The sequence below is a fragment of the Pan troglodytes genome, chromosome 2 (genome assembly GCF_028858775.2).
Source record: "Pan troglodytes isolate AG18354 chromosome 2, NHGRI_mPanTro3-v2.0_pri, whole genome shotgun sequence".
NCBI lineage: Eukaryota > Metazoa > Chordata > Mammalia > Primates > Hominidae > Pan > Pan troglodytes.
The window spans coordinates 141,560,450-141,574,387 of NC_086015.1; the positions used below are offsets into that span (position 1 = coordinate 141,560,450).

Sequence of the window (13,938 nt, forward strand, 5' to 3'; positions counted from 1 at the left end):
CAGTTTGGCAGTTCCCCCAAAAGTTAAACATGGAGTTAACATATGATCCAGGAATTTCACTCTTAGGTATACACCCAAGAGAAAGAAAAACATATGTTCATACAAAGACTTGTACATGAATATTCATAGCAGCTTTATTCACAGTAGCCCCAAAGCAGAAAATTAAATATCCATCAAGTGATGCAGGGATAAACAAAAGGTATAGACATACAGTGAAATATTACTCAGTCATGAAAAGGAATGAAGTACTGCTACATGTTACAACATGAATAGATCATTAAACATTGTTTACTGAAAGAAGCTAGTCATAGTCACAAAAGGCCACATGTTGTATGATTCCGTTTATAGAAAATGTCCTGAATAGGGAAATCCATAGAGATTGAAAATAGATTAGTGGTTCCCAGAGGCGGAGGAAAGGGGTGAATTGGGAGTGACTGCTAATGGGTAGTTCTTTTTGTGAGGGGCGGGGGAGGGGAGTGGGAAGTGGTGAAAATGTTCTGGAATTAGCTCATGGTGATGGTTGCAAAACTTTGTGAATATGCTAAACACCACTGAATTGTACACTTTTTTTTTTTCGGGACAGCGTCTCACTCTGTTGCCCAGGCTAGAGTGCAGTAGCGCAATCTCGGCTCACTACAACCTCTGCCTCCCGGGTTCACGTGATTCTCCTGCCTCAGCCTCCCGAGTAGCTGAGATCACAGGCACGTGCCGCCATGCCGGGTTGATTTTTGTATTTTTAGTAGAGACGGGGTTTCACCATGTTGCCCAGGCTGGTCTTGAACTCCTGACCTCAGGCGATTCACCCGCCTCGGCCTCCCAAAGTGTTAGGATTACAGGCGTGAGCCACCGCGCCCGGCTTGAATTGTACACTTCAAAAGGTGGAATTTTATGGTGTTGAATTATATCTTTATTTTTTTTAACGGGGGGAAAATGACGCCGCTGGAGAGGAGTTAGCGGAACTGAAACAATGAAATGGTGCGCGAGTGTCGCCTGTCCCCGTCGCATCCATCCCAACGAAGTTTGGGCCCTGGAACGGTGCACCCAGAAGGCCTGCGGGGAGAGACGCTGGGGCATGATCTGGAAGAAAGACGTCTCAGGATTCGAAGGGAATGCAGCTAAGGTGGCGGCGGAGGTTCGCCTAGAACTGGGGAGGCGTCCCTAGGCTCAGAAGTTGGCCCGGCCGGAGCGGAGATTTAAAGGTTGGAGCGCAGAGGCTCTTAAAGAGGCCGAGTCGAATTCCCACTCGGCTTCCACCTTAAAGCCAGCTCCCCGGCACCACGGATCTGACCCGGGTAAGTGCTGGGCCGCGGGAGAGGCTGCGGCGCCGACCCCAGCCCCTGGCGCTCTAGCGCTCCCTGCCGGGCCCAGGGGACTCGGCGCGGGTGGGCTGGACTTCGCAGGCGCGCGTCCTGGGGGCCGGGGTGCACGCGGGGGCGACAGGGTCGGGGCGACAGAGTCGAGGCACCCGGCCCGGGCTCCCCACTGGCGCGCCCGCAGCGGCGCTCTATTTTTAGCAGGCGCTGTGGCAATATAAGGAATGCGCGGCGCGCTAGGCGCTCGGGGCGCACGCTGGCGGCGCGGTCGCTTTAAGGAGGCGCCGGGGCGGGGACGGACCGGAGTGGCCGGCTGGCGGGGAGCCGTCAGTCCGGCGGCCGCGGGGCCCGGCGGGCGCGACGCTGCCTCCTCACCGGCGCAGGCTAGGAGGGGGCGGCCTGAGTGCCGGAGCCGAGCCGGGGCTGGAGCGCGCGGTGAGTGGTCGGGCGGCCTTGGAGGGGAGGGGGCCTGGCCGCGCCGCCTCTCGCCCCGGCCGTCGCTTTGTTCCGGGGCGGGAGGTGTGGCCGCCCTCCGGGCTCGGCCGCGCTCTCCGCTTGCGGGGTGCGCCCTGGGACCGGCTGTGCGTGGCGTTTTGCCCCCATCGCGGGCTTCCGCGTAACGGTGTGCGTTCGTGAAATCGGCCACGACCAAGACCCCAGTGGGGAGGGCCTGCGCGCCGCTCAAAGAGACCCTTTCATGGTAATTACAGTTCCTTGGCTGCCTGGGCGAGAACCCGGTGGGTAGATGGGCGGCAGGACGGGGCGGGGGGGGGGATGGGTGGGTGGGTGGGGGACTCTTTACCCCCCCACCTTAAGATGGCGTTAACGAGGGGAGGGATCCGCCAGGGAGTTGACAAATTCATCTGAATAATAAAACGCAGCCTGCTTCATAAACAACCCTTCACTGCCCCCGGAGGTCTGGGGAGCTGGAGCTGTGCTCACAACTAGGGCCTGGGCTCATACACTGAACTGACCTGGCTGAGGCATCAGACACGGTGCCAGTCCTGCCCTGCGGGGAAGACAAGAGCACAAAGTGACAAGCCAGTGTGGTAAGTGCTGAGATTCGGTAAGCCCAGGGGTTGTGGGAGCCCCTAGGGGTCCCTACTCCAGAGTGGGAGGTGAGAGAAGGCCGCCTAGAGGAGTTAATGTCTGGCTGACCGCAGCGTATACACTGGACACCCAGTTAGACTCTGGCTAGAGCTGAGGTCTGTTATGGCCTGGGGCAAAGTGGAGTCTCGAGAGGTGGACAAAGTCCATCAAGGCCACTGGGGCCTTGATCATAGAGCTCTGCCATTGCCCCTACTCCCCAGTGGCCCCTGATGGTGTGGAACCTCCCTGGCCTTGCTCCTCTAGGACTCACTCTGTCCTGGACCTGACCAGAGAGGGTGGCTGACAAGGCTCGGAATCGTGGCCTCCAGAGGTTTGTCTGGCAGCAGAAGATGGAGATATGACTTTAAGAGCTCTGAAACTCCACTGTAATAACAGCAACCAACAGGGCTTACAAAGACCAGGCACTTGAAGTGGATTTGCTCATCATTTGACAAGACACCTCTTGACAAGACACCTCCAGAAGGATTTTGTTTATTGTAAAGGATGGAGGAACTAGGGTGAAAAAGAGCCAACAGCTTGCCCAAGATCATATTTGAAGTCCATGCTTTTGGCCACGTGGCTGTCCTGGGCTTCGGAAGGCTCTGGTGCAGCCTGTGTTAGAGTTTTGTAATATATTGTTTTATAATTATTCACTATAGACATTCACTGGTGGGTTGAAGTGTGAGGCAGTGAGCTGTGGGTATTAATAACTGACTCGTGTCAGAAGCTTAGCAGTGAACAAAGCACTTTCTCGGATACAGTTCTTAGAGCTTCTCCTGCTTCTTTTCCCCGGGAAGAAACTTGAGCTGCTAACATTTTGTAAACCTCCTAATTTCCTGTAAATCACATGTCCCTGCTGAGTGGGGCTGAAAATGTTTCGGGCAATGGTTTTCACCCTTAGGTCTGTTCACACTGCCCAGCAGCCAGTTAGCTTCTCTCTGTAGTTTATGGTGTAGTTTGTCCTTTTTCTGCCGGGGTGGGAGGCATGGGGCTTTCATGCTCTGGGGTTTTTGAGGTCTGCCAGCCTCTGGGGAGGGAGGTGTTGGGCAAGCCTCGTGTTCTGGTGGAAACTGACCCCCTAGATGTGACCTCGGCATTTCCTAAAGCTGGGGGCGGGACTGGGGGTAGGCGGTAGTCAAGGCCCTTTGGTGAAGCAAGCGATTGTCTCCAGCGTTGTCAGCTTCGCTCCTCCATAAGACAGTTGCTAATTTCCACGTCTGTTTTCACCTACATAAGACACTTTGTGACAGGTTTAACTTTTATGTTATTATTAGCTCTAGCCACTGGTATTTCACACTCAGTTCGTCTGAGCTACTTATTAAGTGACAAGTCCAGCCAGGGCAACATGGTGAAACTCCGTCTCTACAAAAATTAGCTGGGCCTGGTGGCATGCACCTGTAGTCTTAGCTACTTGGGAGGCTGAGGTGGGAGGATTGCTTAAGCCCAGAAGGCAGAGGTTGGAGTGAGCCATGATCATGCCACTGCACTCCAGCCTGGGTGACAGAGCAAGACCCTGTCTCAAAAAAAAAAAAAAAAAAAAAAAGTGATAAGTCAGTTACCCTTGGGGTTGGTTTGGTTCCTGAGCTCTAGTGATCACCTGGAACCAGGAATGACTATTGGCCTCTGATAAATTAGGCTCCTGGGATGACTGGTCCTAACCTCAGTCAGAATCACATGTTGACCCGCCTCCTGGATCTAGTGAGTTCTCAGGGAAATGTGGCTTCCATAATATATTTCACATCAATTTAACCATTGTAATCTCTTCTGCCAATGAAATGCCCCCAAACAGAGTGTGTCTCCCTGAAAGCAATTGAAAAACATACCTGCTCATGAGCATTGTGTAGTTTGTACAAGCATACTCATGTGAACTGAATGGGAATGCATTCTTGTGCAATGCTGGAATGTTCTTAAGTGTCCAGAGGATGTGCATTGAGTTCCAGAGGCTCTGTACCTGCCAGGCCCTGGGCAGGCATAGAAGGTACAGTCACCTTTATCTGGAGATGGGAAAAAAAGGAGCTGGAGGAGTTCCCTGAGACCTGGGACACCTGGCAGGTACCCATTGTCTAGGGACTGAGCAGAGAATTCAAGCTTTAAGAGGAATTTTCTTGCTGGACTCTGAGTCCCTGCCAGCCCTCCTAAGTCTTAGATCATGCCTCTGAGCCCTGTAGTACTGAATCAATGGGGATGCTTTGGCTGCAAGTAACAAAACCCAAATAACAGTAAGTAAGATTAAGCAGAGCTCAGATCTCCCAAAGATGCTCTCTGCTCTTGGAAGGTCTCCGTACACAGGAATGGGATATCAGTGCCACTTCCAGCAAGTTCCTGCGTGGGACTGGTAGCCATAAAGGCTGAGTGTCTGGAGTTCAGAGTAATAGGTTTTGTCTTCTTGAGTCACAGCCTCTTTAAGATGTTGATGAGAAGCCCAGGGAACGTTGATGTACAAAGTTGGACATATAATTCAGGGGATTCATGGATCTCTGAAAACCAGCCCTGGATCCCAGTTTAGCCATCTCTGATCTAAAGGCACGTGACTTCTCTAATGTTCATGGCAGACCTATTCTGTAAGCCCATTGTGCAGCCAAGTCTGCATGCCATTCCAGTGCAGTGTGAGAGGGCAGAGATGGGGGCCAAGAGTACAAATAGAGTGGGACAGTTGTCATTGCCTAGCCTGTGAGTTGAAGTCTGTGCAGTCAGCCAGTGGGTCTGACAAAGAGGGCAGTGCTGGCACTGCCTCATGCTTCCGCAGAGGTGATGAGGTTCAGGCTGAGGTGGAGACCACGCTGCACTCGCCATGCATTCAATGGTGCCCCATCTCTTGTTCTCTAGGTAGCATTCCCGCTACCTGTGTGATGCAGTTGGTTCCACCTATTCCCAGAGACTCCACCCTGGCCCTCCTTGCCCTGGCCCCCAGCACTGAGCCCCTAGGGCTGTTTAGCTGGCCAGCATGATCTAAGACAGCTTTCTGCAGGCATTCCTCTTGTAGGAGTCATGAAGCAGCAATGTGTATTTTGCTTCTTTTTGTTGTTGTTATATTAAAAAATATTTTTTATATTGTAGTCCAATCCATATTATTTGATTTTTTTGGTTATATATTATATATAAAAATGTATTTTTTGTATTTTGCTTCTTAATGTCCCTATCATTGTCTTTAATATTCTTGGTAGCTTCACTAGGTGGGGACTGCTGCATGACAATGTGGGTCATCACCGGTTGCTGAAGTGACTTTCTGAGTCTCAGAGGGGTATAGTCCTCGCATCAGGCTACCTTGACGGATAAAACAATATGATTTACATATGGGTTGTAGTGCTAGTAAGATTTTGGAGAGCACCAATAATGAATTCGGCTGTGCAGCTTGTAGTGGCCAAACAAAGGAGGGTGGGTGGAGAGTTGGGAGCTCTGGTTCTGGCCTCTGTGACCATCTGTAGGGCCTTGTCTGGATCCTGTGCTGCCTGGGCCCAGGCTGCATCTGTGACTTCTCTGCCCAGCCCTCAGTGTCGTCATGGGGATTAGATAAAATATACACGTGAAAATACGCTTGGGAGGCCAGAAAGGGCCGGAAGAATGAAGAGCATTACCAGTATTCAAGCAACCTTCGGAGGACAGAATCCTAGACCCAGAAGGAGCCCCCTGAGTGTATTAAGTCGAGTCACACCCCTTAGAGCACATTTCTCATAGTGGTGAGGAAGATGATTTTAGGTGGGACACAGCATCTTTCATTTTAATAGTTATATGCTGGTTTATTTGAATGTATTATAAAAATACAGGCATCAGAACAAACTGGGAGTTTTTTAATGGATATTTTGCCCAGATTAAGGCTAAATAAGTATTTTAAGTAAAAAAAAAAGAAAAATTTTAAAAGTATAGTGGTTTTCAGATTAAGCTAGTTATAGTACAATAGTAGACAAATATGGCCTAAATGGGAAAGTGAGCCCTTGAGGAAAGGCTGGGAAACTTTCCACAAGGGGAGTCCTTCCTTCCCTGACAGCCCATTAGGGGTGTGTCTTTGACTTCACCTGGACCCTTCTAGAGACACAGTGTCTCTACCCTTTGAGTCAGTCCGCTGCATTTGCGGATTCTCTCATTGTTGGGAAGTTCTTTCCCTTCTTCCCTTAACCTGTCCCACATGAACCTTTGACAGTCCTGCTTTTCTCCACCATGAGCAGCTTTACTTTCTTCAACTGCTCTTCAAATGTCATAGTTTAAAAACAGCCCCTCTGTATGTCCGTCCTTTCTTCCATCCATCCTTCCAGCCACCCACCTACCCGTCCATTCATTGATCCATCTCTCCATCCATCTTTCCTTCAGCAAAGACTTGTGGGCTGGACCCTGTACTGTATACTTTATATTCGCTATCTCTAAGCCTCACAAAAATTGTGTTAGATGTAGTTAACCTTTTATAGATGTGGAAACCGAGGCTCAAGGAAGTTAAGTAGGTCACCTGCAGTCATAACCTGAGAGAAGCAGAGTCAGAAAGGAATCTGGCCATGGTCTGTCTCTTCCTGAAGGGCATGTTCCTTCTGTTAGACCGTGCTGTTCCCAGCACTGGATGACCAAAAATGTCATGATCCCTTCTCTCCTGGTGCTTAGGGGACCTATCCCATGGAGGTGTGGCTCTACATAATCAGTGCAGTGGGCAAAGGCCTCATGAGGAGCAGGGATGGAGCAGCCTGTGCACAAAGATGTGGTGAGGCAGCAGAGGTGCAGAAGACGCTGGCTGGCAAAGAGAGGCAGCGAGTCCCTCGCTGGCAGGAGTCTTCCCTGACTGTCATTAATCTTACAGTCACAAATGAACCCCTAAATCATTTGCACACTTTTTTTTTAATTTTGAAAAAGAGAAGTGTAAAGGGTGGTATAACAAATACCATGTACCTATTACCCAAGATGAACAGATGTGACCATTTTGTCTGCACTTGATCCTTTTCACAGTAGGGCTGGACTTAAAACCAGACCACTCATCCTTTGCCCTGGCCAGTTTGGCCCATCCTCAGCCTGCAATGGGCTTTTGGGAGCCTTGCTCCTGAGTTTTCATGTATTGGCTCTCTCTTGGGGCTTCATGTCCTCAGTTAATGCCAATGGGCCTCCCTAGAAGTTGTTGACTAAAGAGGCTTTTGCTGCTTCTGACCACATTGGGGAGAAGCCACTCTGGGGAGAGTGTGTGTTTTTGGCTATGATCTTTTTCAGAGAAGTTCATCTACCCTCACAAACACCTGCCTTGACCATTGTGGGTTTAGCCAAGCTGTAGAGCATGGTTTAGTCATAGCTGCCTAAACTGAACTGTAATATTAATGATAGGTTTGTATATTTGGAAGATAGAGAAAACATATTCTCTTTTTATAATTATATGACAATGATAACAAAATGCTTTTTGTTGTTAGCAGTGAAGTCTCACTCTGTTGCTTAGGTTGGAGTGTGGTGGAGCAATCATAGCTTATCACAGCCTCGAACTCCTGGGCTCAAGCCATCCTCCTGCCTCAGCCTCCTGAGTAGCTGAGACTATAGGCATGTGCCACCTGCCCATCTAATTTTAAAAAATTTTTTTTGTAGAGATGGGGTCTCCCTTTGTTGTTCAGGCTCATCTTGAACTCCTGGCGTCAAGCGATCCTCCCACCTCGACCTCCCAAAGTGCTGGGATTATAGGCATGAGCCCCCACACCTGGACACAAAATACATTATATACTCTAAAGTATAGGATTACTTTAAGAGAAGGAAACTAAAAGTATGATGGCTTACTTTCTAATCCATAACTTCACAGTTTTCCCTTCCTGCAGCTTTCACAGAAAAAACCAGGTGCCTGGTACTGGGTCCTTCTCTCTGCCAAGCAGGAGTAAGGCAGCAGAGCCAACCCTGCAGCTGCAGTTAGAAGCTCTCCATGACGACAGGACGCAGCTTCTCACCCAACTGTTTGCAGCCTTCTCCTTTCCACCTACTGATTGACTCCTGAGCTGAAGCCTGGTGTTATCCTGTTTGCATGTAGTTTGCCATGAGTTAGAACAGTGAGTAAAGCTCTGCTTTTTAAAGCTGTGCAGAAAGATTCAAAAACTTCTGGAAAGGCTTTCTTATCCAGGGCAGATTCTTGTCAGTCCTTATTGGGGACCGAGATTTCATCTGGTTTCATAATAGATAGTGGGGACCTGCGGGAGACCCCAAGTCCTCTTCATTAAGTGCTGAGAATGTCTTGAAACATTTTTCTTCCCTGAGTTGCCCTTAAAGAATAACACCACCAGGCTGGATGCAGTGGCTCACGCCTGTAATTCCAACACTTTGGGAGATTGAGGCAGGAGGATCACTTGTGGTCAGGAGTTCGAGACCAACCTGGCCAACATGGTGAAACCCTGTCTCTACTAAAAATATAAAACTTAGCTGGGCATGGTGGTGTGCACCTATAGTCTGAGCTACTCCAGAGGCCAAGGCAGGAGAATCGCTTGAACCCGGGAGGCAGAGGTTGCAGAGAGCTGAGATCGCGCCACTGTGCTTCAGCCTGGCGACAGAGAGACTCTGTCTGAAAAAATAAAAATAAAAAATAGCACCACCAGATCCTTTTCCCTCATTCTGATGGAGATACTGCAAAAGCCAGCGAAGGCTAGGTGCTGAGAGACCTCAGAAGGCCCTGCTTTATTGGGGCTTATCTTGCAATGGAAGCCGTACCAGTGAAGGCAGTTGAACATACTATACAACCAGTGCCTATGTGATTATGTGGAAATCCACATATGTGTTATACTTACAGGCATACCTTTTTAAAGACAAGTTTGGGTTTAAAAAGAAACTACTTGGCATACTGTATATTAGGCTGGCCCTAGTATACCAAGTACACAGATTAAATGTAAAAGTATTTGTGGGCATGTGGATCTGTGGGGAGATTGTTGGAGTGTAGTGGATTCAGGAGACTCCCCCACCCCTTTAGGAGCTGACCATTTATCGGGGGTGTTGGCGGCAGATTCTTGCCTCTCAAAAGCATTATGTATTCATTTCAAAAGCAAAATTAATTTTGGTTCAGTTTAGCTTTTTTTTCCTAATCCTTTAGAATTTCAACGTGCCTTCTTGAAAATTCTCCCTTTTTAGATAACCCACAAATTCATTTCTTTATATTTTCACTCCACTGGAAATGGAGGCTCAAGGAGGAGACAGGCAAAGCCGTCTTTCTTGGCCAACACTGCTCTCACCAGTCTATCATGGTCTTCTTTCAATGTCTGCTTTATTATAACCAGAGATGATAGAAGGAGGGTGGGATCACTGTCCCAAAGACTTGGGGGCGTATATTTTTTAAAACTTCTATGAGCTATGCCTCCTTAGCCTTCCCTCTCCACCCACATTCCTCAGCTTGAGGTTCCTGGGGCAGAGCTGGAAGGCCTAGTCTGTCTCATGCTCCCGCTGAGGAAGTCCAGCCCAGGAGAGGCCAGGTGCCCTGGCACTCCCAAGCAATTAAGGCCAGCTGGCATCATAGCCTTCCCATCCACCCCTACTCACTGACCCCGTCCCCCCGTCCCACCCACCGCAGTGGACAGCTGCCTGAGTCCACTAATCTGGGGCTGGGTGGGTGTTTCCTGCATGTTTGAGATTTTAGGAGGAAATCAAAATAAAGAAACAAAGCCTTTGTTTTATTTCTGGACTCCCAACTGGGGATGGCTGGAGGGATGGAAAGTGGGGAACAGGAGGAGCAGGTCACTTGGCACTTCAACAAAATAACCATTCTACTAGAGCATTTAACAGGGACTTTTTCTATTTAGGGTTGGGGTGGGTAAATAGGAAAGACGGCAGGGCTGGGAGAGCCCCTTTGTGTGGAAGGAGAAGGTGGGGCCGCCCTTGCCCCAAGCGGGGCCTCTGGCCGTGCCTGGTGTTCAGGCAGGGAGGGGTCTGAGGCCACCCAGCCGGGCTGCAGAATTGGCAGCCTGGGGACTCAGGGACTTTCAGTCCTCCCTTCCTGAAGGAACCCTCTGCTCCAATTTCTGTCCCACTACTTGTCTGTGTGAATCTCCACCTCTATAGCCTCCTCTTCCATATCTGTAATGGGAGTATCCCAGCCACACTCTGGCCTTTCTTCTCTAGTCCAGTTACACTGGGTCAGGCTCTCACCTGACATGTGGAAATGAAGAGGTACATCCCCCAGTATTTCTTAATTCTTCCAAAGGATTTTCTCCTTGTAGAAATTCTCTGAGGGTATCATTTATTTTCTTTAAAAATTGCCCAAGTATTGACGACAGCCCTCCCCATCTGCAGTATTTCTGAAGATTTCAGGGTATGGGCCATGCCCACTGGCCGCCTGGCCTCCACTCCACTTTGCCCCATGTGCATACAGTAAGGTTAGCTTCTTCATCCGCTAGGCCACTATTATTGTATGTAACAGGCATCCACCAAGGGCTTTTAAGAAAGGGAGTTGTCTGCAGCCCAGATCAGGGCAGAAGTTAAAAATGAATGTCAGACACCCTCCCCTTGCTTGGTCACACCCTTGGAGAATGTCTCTGTGGCTGTCTCCTCAAACCTAGTTTACTGCTATTTTCCAGGGACCAATTTTCCTGGATACTTTCCCCCAGACCTTCTGAAAACTCCAAATTTTCATTGCTTTTGATTGCAGAACAAGGATAACAATCTGTCTTAGACTAGGCTGTGGGCTGCCCTTGTCAGATGTAAAGGGGTCTGGGCATGGTGGCTCACGCCTGTAATCCCAGCACTTTGGGAGGCTGAGGTGGGTGGATCACTTGAGGTCAGGAGTTCGAGACCAGCCTGGCCAACATGGTGAAACCCCATCTCTACTAAAAAAATACAAAAATTAGTGAGGCCTGGTGGCATGTGCCTGTAGTAACAGCTACTTGGAAGGCTGAGGCAGGAGAGTCGCTTGAATCCAGGAGGCAGAGTCTGCACTGAGCCAAGATTGTGCCATTGCACTCCAGCCTGGGCGACAGAACAAGACTCTCTCTCTCAAAAAAAAAAAAAACAAAGATATAAAGGGGCCATTAAATAACTCGTCTAAAAAAGAATTAGGCACTCTAGACCTTACCTTTACCTACAGTAAGAACCAGCAGAAGTGCTGGGATTATTAAGCTATCATTATTACTAGCCAGGTCAAATCAGTCCTCTCCTAATGACCAGGGCAAAGCCAGGTGTTATTTTTTCCCTTTCCTGTTAGAACATTTTGTAACATAAGGATTAGAGATGATGTAGATTGACAATATTTATTGAGTACCTTCTCTGTGCCAGATATGTGCTGGGCATTGGAGATACAGTGGAGAATAGAACAGAGGGTGGGCCCTGCCCACATGGAGGCGATGGTCTAGTGGGGAAGATGCATTACATGTTTACGTCTTGTAAACAACTAACTAAGCAGTTAAGTGCCAGCATACAGGATGCTGTCAAGGCAGACAGCTGGGTGCTTTGGGAGACCCTGATAGTAATCTCATATAGTCTGGGGTGCAGTGGGGGTCAGAGAAGTATATTTAAGGTGCTTAGCATGTGGTCAGGGCTTAATAAACGGTCATTATAATGACCATCCCTGGCCACAGGGCCCAGCCTGGTTCCGCCTCCAGCTGGTGGCTGCTACCACCCACCAACAATAGTTTTACACAGAGAGGTTTTTCATTAGGCCAAGGTTATACAGCTAGCAGAGGGGCTTTGATTCATGACTTTTTATAAAAGTGCTGTATGTAGAAAGCAGAGGGGTGGGAAGCTTCCCTCGACCCCCCAGCCAATACTGACCTTTGGACAGGCCTTGCCTCGCAGGAATGGAGCAGCAAGCTGGTTACTGAGGAGAAAAAATGCAGCAGTCATTTAGGGCTTGGGGAGGGAGATGTGAAAAGTAGCCTTCTGCTGAGTGGGCTTAAAACCCTGGGATTGGAAGGGTCCCTGAGAAGCCGTCACACCCACCTCCAGCCTGGTTCACCACTCCAAAGCTAGGTGGCCAGTCCTCCTTCCTCCGCATCTGCTTCACAGACCTTTGCAGAGGAAAATCCCACACTCATTGCCATGCCTGCCTCGTTTTCAGGAAGTTTCCCTTTTATTTGGCTTCAGTCCGTCTCTCTGCAGTCTGGTTACTCTTTAAAAATGAAGGTTGAATTGCCTCTCCCCACCTCAAGGAAGAACCTAGACCCTATGTCTTTCTCATTTTTGGTCAAGCATAAACATTTTCACATTCTTCATTAATGGTGTCTAACATCTTAAATATAAGTAATGAAAACACAGCAAAGCAGCAGCCTTTTTTGAATGTGCCTTTTTGGCCTCCACCTCTCTGGGCTCTGACATACTCCTGGGGTGGGCTGTGTGCCTGTCCCTGAAGAATGCCAGGCTGGCCCATGTCCTGCAGGCCAAGTAACCCCTGCTGCTGCTCTCTTCAGTGAGATCATTTCCTTTGATCTCACACCTCCTTGCACCAAAGCCAGGCCAAGCCAAGGCAGTGTGAAGAGTTGTCTGCCTTAGAACGGCCGTGCCACTCAGATGTGTGTGTGCTCAAGAAGGATGGGTACAGAGTGTTGATTTATTTGGGTTACACAATGTGTAAAACTTTTTCATTGGTGGCCAGTATTTAAAATAATAAAATAGCCAGAAATCTGAGTTTTTGCATAGACTCAGATTGCTGGCTATTCTTTAAAAATTTAGACTATCTGGCAAGCTCATTGCAGATATTATGTTGCAGCAGTCAGCTGGTGCGGGGTGTCAGTAATCTCCTGTTTGCACAGGCCCCACTGCTCCCTGTTGCCTGTACCTATCCCCTTCTATCACTTATTGACACAGCCTCTGCCGGCACGTGCACGTGACTTTGGGATGTCCGTTTTGTTCTTGATTCCCTCTTGCTGCTACTGCAGGGCAAAGCAGTTGAGATGGGGGGATCAGTCAGAAAGCATCCGTCTCTCAGGCAGGGGCCTGTGAGATGCAGAGGGATGCCTGGCCCTGGGATCCGGGCCTTCCGTTCCCTCTCTGTTGCCACCCTGCTCTTCTCCTGGGCTTACCAGATTGAACTGGCGGAACACCGTGATTCCATGAGATGAGCAGTTCTGGGCTGGGACAGCTAAGGAGTTAAGGGACAACCTTAGCTGTACTCTGGGGGCTGGGTGTGGCATCCCCAGCTCAGAAGGCAGGGCCAGTCAGGGGGCCATGCCCTGGGTGCTGGTGGGGTCTCAGTGCTTTGGGAATTTGGACAGCAAGGAAGGACCCCTCATCGCCACTCCTCCTGCTGGGCTGGTGCCCACGGGTGTCCAGTGGGACTCGTCACATGGTATGTCCTTCGTGAGGCCTGCCACTGCAGTCCTCTAGGTCCTGTGTGGCCCATGGCATAGTGCCCACATCACCTCTGTCCTACTGTCTACCCAAGCCAGACTCCCAGCCAGCTGCCAGTATCACTCCTGCATTTGGAAATGCAGACAGCAGACACGTTGGAGCGTCTCTGAGCAGAAAGCTGTGCCAGGGCTCTGGGGTGCCCAGAGAAAAAGAAGACAAGGCCTGGCCCTTTGTCCACTGTCCCACTAGCAGAGGAATGTGACTGTGAAGTAACACCCAGCTCCTAGATTTGAGGGCAGATGAAGAGGGGCATGCCGAGCTTTCGGGTCAGAGA

The 13,938-nt window shown here is 49.6% G+C and overlaps 1 protein-coding gene across 5 annotated transcripts in view; it reads left to right on the forward strand.

The window, feature by feature from the left end:
• Positions 1-613: 613 nt before the first annotated feature.
• MRAS (muscle RAS oncogene homolog) overlaps positions 614-13,938 on the forward strand; it is a 57,842-nt gene continuing 44,517 nt past the window's right edge. Inside the window, exon 1 of one of the 5 annotated variants that reach the window (XM_016942032.3) lies at positions 614-1,292. The gene's annotated coding sequence lies outside the window, so the exon portion shown is untranslated. The other 4 variants (XM_016942027.3, XM_016942035.3, XM_016942029.4 and 1 more) reach the window with 4 other exon arrangements.